The following is a 10005-nucleotide window of genomic DNA, read 5'->3' on the forward strand; positions in this document are numbered from 1 at the left end:
CAGGGCCAGACAAATAGATTTTCCTCTGTATTTATACCCTACTGTACATCACTCTTCCTCTCACAGCTCTCACTACAGGTAGCTGTTTTATATGAAATGAACAATCTTTATAGAAGTCCTGAGCCATAACAAGCCTGATTTTCAGTGCTGGCCTGGGTATATAAGTCTCACTGAATTGTCAGGCTTCTTGCTCGACAAATCAAGCCTAACTTATGATGTTTTCGGTGTAATTTTTATCMCCGTTTGACTGGCCAACTACCCGGTGGTAATAGGATGTTGGGAAAGGCCAGTGGGGATGTTTGCGCGGCGTGTGATTGATCGATGCAGCCTGCACTTTTCATTTATATCTCCCCATTCCGAATCAGTTAAGTTTAGGAAAAATGAATCCAAAAAAACGAGAGAAGAGAAATGGCGGTAGATTACAGGGAGGCAAGCTCGTAGATCTAAGTTTGGCCCGTGTTGGGGGGTGCGGATTGTCTGTGAACATTAAGTTATCTAAATGAAAATCAATACTATATGTGCCAGCGTTTTACTACAAAGAACTGCCCTGAGAGCAGGCAGGGTGGAGGGGCTTGCTGGGGCTGATCATGGCTCCTTTTGCTCTCTCGCCTTGGCCTGTCCCTGTGGCCTAGCACCTAGGGGACTTCTAATTGGCTCCAGGGCCTGATCATAAAGGAGTTAAATGTAGAAGCGGGAAAGACATCCGCATTTTCGACATGATCTCAGTACCCAGGAGCTGGGGCTTCACCTTGGTGTGGAAGTGACTGTTTGTCTGTCTTAATATGTGAGTGTGACAGTGTTGGTGTCTAACTATATCATATGTCAGCTTGTGTGTGTATGGGGGTCCCTGGAGAAGGGGATGTATCTAAGCAGGAATGGCCCTCACCAGGCCACTAGAGAAATCTCTCTCTGGTCACGCTCCAGCTGCTTCTCACCTGTCAGCCACACTAGAATYATTTCATCCCACTTGCAATTAGGCAAAGGTTTCCGCAAAGCCACAGAGCAGCATGGGCGACAGTGGAGTGGATGGAATCTTCCACACCGCTCACCACCAAGTACGGCACAAAAAAACACTGGACCACAGTGCAAGCATACTATAAAACTGAATCAAAAACCTCTGCCGTGTTGGGGAAATATTCTAAGATCGTCAAGATTTATTTTCACTCTCTCTGCAGTACAAAAGTGATCTTCCTGATGCTAGAATTCAATGTCTATGTTACTATGTAGCCTTAGCAGATCCTCCTTGGGCAGAGGTGTATCTGGCCATCCGTCCTGTAATCATTTTGCTCTAGGAGCCACAATGATTATTTTTTAATGTCAACGTTAAGGGGAACATACCAATCACAGGACTAATATCAAGGTMATCTAGATTTGCTGGTCCTGTGCATTTGATGATATGCCAGAAGCCACTCATWGGGAAGTGGCTAATACACCCAGGCACTTGTCTCTATATTATGAGGGGAACATTAACCCTCTGCTGTCCACCACTGATGATACCTGTCTAAAATTCTTCTTTCATACTTGGGCACACACATACCTACAGTATGTTTACTCATATGAGAAGTACCCCTTCAGAGCATCTCCAACTTCAACATTGTGCATTGGGTTAAGATGGATTAAGGGGATACAGACACTTAAAAGAAGTACAGAAAAATGTTAATTATAATGAATGTACTAGCCTATATTTCATATTAATCCAACAAGGCATAGTTAGATCAAACAACTAGATTTATTTTACATAACTAAATTCTTATTTACAATGACAGCCTTGTTCAGGGGCAGAATKACAGATTTTTACCTTGTCAGCTCAGGGATTCGATCTAGCAACCTTTCAGTTACTGGTCCAACGCTCTAACCACTAGGCTACCTGTCACCCCTACATTGATCTCTACACTGAGAACATAAAGGAATCCAAAGGAGAGGGATTGAGAGAGGTGGAGAGGTAGACAGGGAGTCTGAAAACAGAAGACACGACACTGTATTAGGAAGTCATGCTATAATGTACCACCCATTCTCTAGATTCTCCGTGTTGTTTTTAAAAAAGGGGACATTTCTCCATTGTGGAGGCAGTCAGGCAGAGGACAGGAACTGGGGCCATGCTTATAAATCAGCCCTGAGTCTCTGGTGGCCAGCAGCAGGGGAATATTGCAGAGAGAGAGAGAAAGAAAGAGAGAGAGAGAGAGATATTGCACACATGCAAACTCAAGTGGGGGCTTAGAGAGGAATGATGTTCTCCAGTATTAAACACCCCCCACTGCCAAGCAATCCCCCACCCCACACACCTCCAACACCACAGCTTGTCTCACTTCAATGACCCCCCCACCACWCTACCTCACACTCTGATAAATTAGAAGTGCCCCTGACTACATTTCCCAGATGCCAGGAAAATACTAGTGCCCGATGTGGCAAATGCACAAACTGGCCATTATCTGGTTACACAGAGAGACCATTTAGGGAAGGGCCTGAGGACCCTGCTGGGGGGAGGAGAGAGACAAATCACCCCCATCTGATGCTACCAACACAGCTAACTACCAAGGGAAAACACCTTATTAGTTCAGCATATAAATACATAAATATACAGTATGGTAGGAAAGCAAAGAAAGTATTACATTATTCCCAAACCTGTCCAATAAGCATGGTGAATTACAAAGAACATTTGGATAATAGTGGCTCATGTAAACCTGTATTATATATTATAAGTGTTGAAAGTAAATATACATTCAATGGCTTTTTGACAGACTGCACTCGAAATCTTGCAGATAAATTAAGCTGAGGCCGATATTCATCATTAATTCAAAAGGTGGCCTACCGGTATTTGGTTAAAAACAAACATGTATGTATTTATTCCACAAATAATACTTTTATGCTTGAATGCTTGGGTTTATCTATTTGACTTTAATTATTTTAATTAAATGGATAATTCACGTTCATTAGTTTCATCTGTTCATTAAAAGACAGACACAGATCTATAAAGAGGACAAGGTTTGTATAAAACATCAGGCAGCTGTGGACGAATCTGGCCTTGCATGCTAAATGAATAGGTGGTTTGAGGAAAGGAAGCATATAGGTGCCTTACTAAGAGGAGGAGAGAGGTTAGATAGATAACACAGAACAGGGTAGCGGGCAGGCCCAGGTTTCTTTTAAAGCCAGGGCTTTTCTTTAGTACAACAAGCATCAATAAATGGAAGCTGTCTCCCTTCCATGAGCTGGGATACTCACAACATTCAATGAAACGTCATCTTACAGAATTCAATAGGAGATGTAACATTATGTTCAAGTAAGGGGATCAACAACACCAAATTATACTTCAAATTAATTTCAGCTGGAGAATAGACTCAAAATCATAMAAATTGTTGCTTTTTTGTTTATATCATTGCTCATTTGCATATCAAAGCATGTGCATGACAATACCATATACCAAATTTGTATTTACTATTGACGTTGCCCCACTGTACATGGTGATTCCATCCTTATTGTATCCTACTGCACTCTCCAACACACCACAGTATATCACACAAACAAAAACATCCATCCATCCCTCGCACACAGGCACATGAACGCACGCACGCACGCACGCCAGCCTGCAGAACAAGCCTGTGTAGCTAGAAACTATAGAGCAGGCAGTCCCACGGCTGATCCCTCTCCTCACGTCCCCATACTGTTTCCCTGAGCTTAGGGGACTCAGTGTTTTCTCCCTTTTCTGCATTTCATCTTAAGTGAGTTTATTCAAGTGTAGTCAATGTTTTTCTTCCTGAAGGAGTAGCAGGGGAGAGGAACAGGACTAAATGCAGCCACACATTCACAGCGAGCAGGGCAGGCAGCCCAGAGGACACGTTTAGTAATCCCACCAATGATGTCCGTGGCCCAGTGATGGCTACCAGCCCTACAAATACCCACAGACCCTCAATCCATTTTTATTGTATTCKGGCTGCAGTGTTGTATTTCCTGMCTACTCTTAGCACCACACACACACTGCACTCGGAAACAAAAATCCATAATATCGATTGGCCAGTGTCACCACAATTATTCTTTTGAAACAGCCATTGAAAACAAATTACATCTGCACTGCGTTTTCATCCGATTGCTCCGGGTGAGCAATGCTCACTCCCCCCTTGCCGACCAACCCCTCCCTCCAGCTTTACCACCTTTAGCACTGTGTGGCTAACGACTGCGCCGGCCGGGTTGTATGTGGGGGGTGTCGGGCCTGCAGAGAGGGGGGATCTGGGGAAAAGCTCTGAGAGAGGTACTTAAGGGTAACAAAAGCTTAAATTAGTGACAAATKAGTAAACAACTAGAAAATAGGAACGGTGTGTTTGTCAAATAAATTAAAATAATATGTTATTTGTCATATGCTTTGTAAACAACAGGCGTAGACTAGGAGTGAAAGTTTACTTACTTAAGTTTACTTCACAACAACGCAGAGAGAAGAATAAGAAATAATAACACAAGGAATAATGAAGTGATAGTGCCAGAGAAGCTGGTGTTTGGAGGATATATTGGCACGGGTGTTGCCAATATATCCTCCAAACACCGTCTTTATACTATGGGTTACCAACATATTCAAATAATGATTGACATATTTTCATTAAAAACGTTATTTTGATTCATTTATTCATACTATTTCATCCTTCCACAAGATATAGTCCCGACACAAATCTAGGGTTGCTACCCGAGCCGGCTGGTTGTTCGTTTTATCGGTTCGGTTGCCAGAGACGTGACCCAGTCGTTCAGTCTTTTTCTTCTGTATCTATGGACATGACATAGTCGTTCGTTCTAAATGTTCCATTGCCATATTGGCTGGCAACGTTCTCATCCCTTGCTTGCTAGCTAGCCAACAACTACGGCTAACTTACAGTCACGTCAAACAGTGCAACCAGAAAACAACAGCAAAGTAGCTGCATTTGCATTTGTTAAAGCTGTTTTCTAGTGACATTTATTTGGATACATCCATAACAATGAGCTAATGACGCGCGAATTCTCCTGGCATAGAACATGTGCCCTCTCGTCAGGACACAGTTAGCCAACAACACAGCAAACACAATCACTTCAAACTGAAGCAGGAAAGACTTCAAACTACCTGCACATCATTTCGTTTGACCTGTTTTCTATTGATAGTTCTTTGTATATATCCATAAAAATGATGCTGATTCATGATTTCAACTGGCTGAGAAAAGCTGCCTGCCTGTCTGTCTCATCCTGACACCCGACACATTCATTACTATGGGACAGCTGGAGATCGAATTTGAATATTGAAATTATGTTAAATGTCGGAGAGACAGACAGCAAGGTTTATACAAATATCCGGTGTTGAAAACGAAATGTTAGTCTAAAACAAATGTGAGATAATGTCGAGATGATTTTTATAATGTAGATCAAGTTTATAAATTGCCTGGCTGGGCTGATGAGACAGTGGATTGCGCAGTCAGATGTAACAGCGTAAACAGGCATTTTAACGTCATAGATTTAGCCGGTGATAACTTGTGGAATAGACACCAGCTAGAATTAGATTTTAACCAATCAGCATTCAGGATTAGACCCACCCGTTGTAAAAATACACAATGAGTAACGATAACATGGCTATATACACGTGGTGCCAGTACTGAGTCAATGTGCAGGGATATGAGGTAATTGGATATATATGTACATATAGGTAGGTGTAAAGTGACTAAGCAACAGGATATATAATAAATAGTAAAAGCAGCCTACAGTGCATTCAGAAAGTATTCAGACCCCTTGACTTTCTACCTGCAAAAGTGTCAATACAGGAATAAGATTGAATCTTACTACACTTGCTCCRACACTCGTCGTATGTGGCTTTGCATGCAAACTATTACAGACGACAAAGGGAAGCACAGCCGTGAGCTGCCCAGTGACACGAGCCTACCAGATGAGCTAAATAACTTCTATGCTCACTTCGTGGCAAGCAACACTGAGGCATGCATGTGAGCATCAGCTGTTCTGGACGACTGTGTGATCACGCTCTCCGTAAGCCGATGTGAGTAAGACCTTTAAACAGGTCAACATTTACAAGGCCGCGGGGCCAGACGGATGTCTACACTGACATTTTCAACCTGTCCCTGACCAAATCTGTAATTCCAACATGTTTCAAGCAGACCACCATAGTCTCTGTGCMCAAGAACACTAAGGTAACCTGCAGAAAAGACTACCGACCCGTAGCACTCACATCTGTTGCCATGAAGTGCTTTGAAAGGTTGGTAATGGCTCACATCAACACCATTATCCCAGAAACCCTAAACCCACTCCAATTTGCATACCGCCCCAACAGATCCACAGATGATGCAATCTCTATTGCACTCCACACGGCCCTTTCCCACCTGGCCAAAGGAACACCTATGTGAGAATGCTGTTCATTGACTACAGCTCAGTGTCCAACACCATAGTGCCATCAAAGCTCATGACTACGCTAAGGACCCTGGGACTTAACACCTCCCTCTGCAACTGGATCATGGACTTCCTGACGGGCCACCACCAGGTGGTAAGGGTAGGTAACAACACATCTGCAACGCTGATCCTCAACACAGGGGCCACTCAGGCATGCATGCTCAGTCCCTTCCTGTACTCCCTGTTCACCCATGACTGCAACGCAAACACCATCATTAATTTTGCCAACAACACAACAGTGGTAGGCCTGATCACCGACAACGATGAGACAGCCTATAGGCAGGAGGAAAGAGACCTGGCAGTGTGGTGCCAGAATAACAACCTCTCCCTCAACGTGATCAAGACAAAGGAGATGATTGTGGACTACAGAAAAAAGGAGGACCGAGCATGCCCCCATTCTCATTGACGGGGCTGTAGGCGAGCAGGTTGAGAGCTTCAAGTTCCTTGGTGTCTACATCACCAACAAACTATCATGGTCCAAACACACCAACACAGTCGTGATGAGGGCACTAAAATGCCTATTCCCCTTCAGGAGACTGAAAAGATTTGCAATGGGTCCTCAGATCCTCAAAAAGTTCTCTGTTTATTATCTATGCATAGTCGCTTTACCTCTAGTTACATGTACATATTACCTCAATTACCTCGACTAACCAGTGCCCCTGCACATTAACTCGATACCGGTACCCCCTGTCTATAGCCTTGCGACTGTTATTTTATTGTTGCTCTTTAATAATTTGTTATTTTTCAAAAATGTTCTTATTTTTTACTTACATTTTTATTTATACATTTTTTACTTCAGTTTATTTTTATAAATGTAATTTTTTTATTTGTAATTTTTGTTTGCTCATTTTTATATATTTTTTTTAATATTTTATGTATTATTAATTTATTTTGTAATATTAAAAATATATATATATTCTTAAAACTGCATTGTTGGTTAAGGGCTCTTAAGTAAGCATTTCACTGTAAAGGTACCTGTTGTATTTGGCGCTTGTGAGAAATACAATTTGATTTGATTTGATTGACCATCAGGTTCCTTGTCCCCTCCCTTGGTCATCTCCCTTCTCCCCCGATTACTCACTTTAGCCGGGCAGGCAGCTCTAGGATGAGTCTTGGTGGTTCAATGCTGCACAATKWTTTTGGTACCCATCCCCAGATCTGAGCCTCGACACAATCCTGTCTCGGAGCTCTACAGACAATTCCTTCGACATCATGGCTTGGATTTTTCTCCGTCAACTGTGGGACCTTATATAGACAGGTGTGTGCCTTTCCAAATCATGTCCAATCAATTGAATTTACTACAGGTGGACTCMAATCAAGTTGTAGAAACATCTCAAATATGATCATTGGAAACTCTCAAAGAAAAGGGTCTGAATACTTATGTAAATAATGTATTTCAGTTTTTTTTTTATTATACATTTGCAAACATTTCTAATAACCTGTTTTCACTTTATCATTATGGAGTATTGTGTGTAGATTGATGASGATTTCAATTGTTTTGATACGTTTTAGAATAAGGCTGTAACATAGCAAAATGTGGAAAAAATCAAGGGGTCTGAATACTTTCCGAATGCGCTGTATGCGGTGAAAAAAAGCTGTTCAGGGTCCTGTTGGTTCCAGACTTGGTGCATCGGTACCGCTTGTCGTGCGGTAGCAGAGAGAACATTTTATGACTTGGGTGGCTAGAGTCTTTGACAAATGTTAGGGCCTTTCTCTGACACCGCCTGGTATAGAGGTCCTGGATGGCAGGGAGCTCGGCCACAGTGATGTACTGGACCGTATGCTCTACCCTCTGTAGTGCCTTGYGGTCGGAKGCCRAGCAGTTGCCAAACCAAGCGGTGATGCAGCCAGTCAAGATGCTCTCAATGGTGCAGCTGTATAACTTTTTGAGGATCTGATGGCCCATGCCAAATCTTTTCAGCCACCTGAGGGGGAAGAGGCTTTGACTTGCCYTCTTCACGACTGTGTTGGTGTGTGTGGATCATGTTAATTCCTTAGTGATGTGGAGACCGAGGTGCTTGAAGCTCTCGACACGCTCCACTACAGCCCCAAAGATGTGGATAGGGGCGTGCTCAGCCCTCCATTTCCGGTGTTCTACGATCGGCTCCTTTGTCTTGCTGACATTGAGGGAGAGGTTGTTGTCCCTTTAAGAGCTAGGATGGCGGGGACACTAAACAGCAGCTGTGGTTGTGTGGTGTGTGTGTGTGTGTGTGTGTGTGTGTGTGTGTGTGTGTGTGTGTGTGTGTGTGTGTGTGTGTGTGTGTGTGTGTGTGTGTGTGTGTGTGTGTGTGTGTGTGTGTGTGTGTGTGTGGTGCAGGGTACTGAAGCTTTTTTTTACATTACCTGGCTGGTTTCCTCTTTCACTTATTAGAGAATATATCAGAGACAAGAGCATCAAAGACACAGAGAAAGCTAATAGAATTAGCAAGCTGATACCATTTCTCATGGTTTAGAACTGAGTCATGGCTGACTACTCACTGGTAAGTTTTATTGAACAGTGTTCTGTGTGTTCAATTATAAAAACTGTTGCCAGTCAATTATTAATAACATTTGATGGGTTTGAACAAAGCACTTCTGATTAAAGTTGTGCATAATTCCTACGGATATCAAATAAAACACTTTGCATTATACACTCTGAGAAAAAAAGGGTTCCGAAAGGGTTCTATGGGTGTCCCCATAGGAGAACCMTTTTTGGTTCCAGGTAGAACCGCTTTTGGTTGCAGGTAGAACCTTTTTGGGATCCATGTAGAAACCTGTGGAAAGGGGGTGGGAAATTTCAGTCCTCGAGGGCCTGATTGGTGTCATAGTTTTGCCCCAGCCCCAGATAGCACACCTGACTCCAATAAACACCTAATCATGATTTTCAGTTTCAAATGCAATTTGATAATCAGTTGTGTTAGCTAGGGATGGAGAACAAGTGTGACACCAACCAGTCCCTCAAGGACTGGAGTTGCCCACCCCTGCCCTAAAGGGTTCTACCTGGAACCAAAAGGGTTCTTCTGTGGGGACAGCCAAAGAACCCTTTAACGTTCTAGATAGCACTTTTTTTTCTCCAAGAGTGTACATCCTGTTCAATTCTGTTCCATGTATTTCAATTAAAGCGAGTGCTGCAGATAATAAATGCTTTTGCATGTTCAATGGAAGGGAAAATTAGAAATATATGTGATCATATACAGTATGTGATGGTACGATCCGTCTTGGATAAAAGCACCAGTGTTCTAAATACCACATTAATATTGTTTCACATGTYCTTGAGACAGGAAACTTGTCCCATCAACTTGTAAAATGGAAACATACATGTAATGTAAAAAAATATAAAAATAAAWAAATWAATAAAAGTAAAAACAAATGTAAAAACTGCAAAAAATRTACTAAATCAAATCAAATCAAATCAAGTTTATTTTATATAGCCCTTCKTACATCAGCTAATATCTCGAAGTGCTGYACAGAAACCCAGCCTAAAACCCCAAACAGCAAGCAATGCAGGTGTAGAAGCACGGTGGCTAGGAAAAACTCCCTAGAAAGGCGAAAACCTAGGAAGAAACCTAGAGAGGAACCAGGCTATGAGGGGTGGCCAGTCCTCTTCTGGCTGTGCCGGGTGGA

Source organism: Salvelinus sp. IW2-2015, linkage group LG10 (genome assembly GCF_002910315.2).
Source record: "Salvelinus sp. IW2-2015 linkage group LG10, ASM291031v2, whole genome shotgun sequence".
Lineage (NCBI taxonomy): Eukaryota > Metazoa > Chordata > Actinopteri > Salmoniformes > Salmonidae > Salvelinus > Salvelinus sp. IW2-2015.